Raw genomic sequence first — 251 nt, 5'->3', positions numbered from 1 at the left:
CAGGGACGTGGAGAAGGAAGAGACGAGGCCAGCGAAACACGAAGGGGAGGAGGGAGCAAAGAGGGGGAAGAGTGGGAGGGAAAAGATGGAGGCATATGGGCGGGGAAGACAAAGGCGATGGACACCGTTATCCCTCCGACCTTTGACACGTAATTGCCACCCCCCCCCCCTCCCCCACCTTCCACACCCCGAGTCCCATTTCCCATCCTCCCCAACAGGTCTTCCTTCTCCGTCCTCTACTCTCTTCCATT

This window comes from Penaeus monodon, chromosome 33 (genome assembly GCF_015228065.2).
Source record: "Penaeus monodon isolate SGIC_2016 chromosome 33, NSTDA_Pmon_1, whole genome shotgun sequence".
Taxonomy (NCBI): domain Eukaryota; kingdom Metazoa; phylum Arthropoda; class Malacostraca; order Decapoda; family Penaeidae; genus Penaeus; species Penaeus monodon.
Note: the sequence above shows the minus strand (reverse complement) of the source record.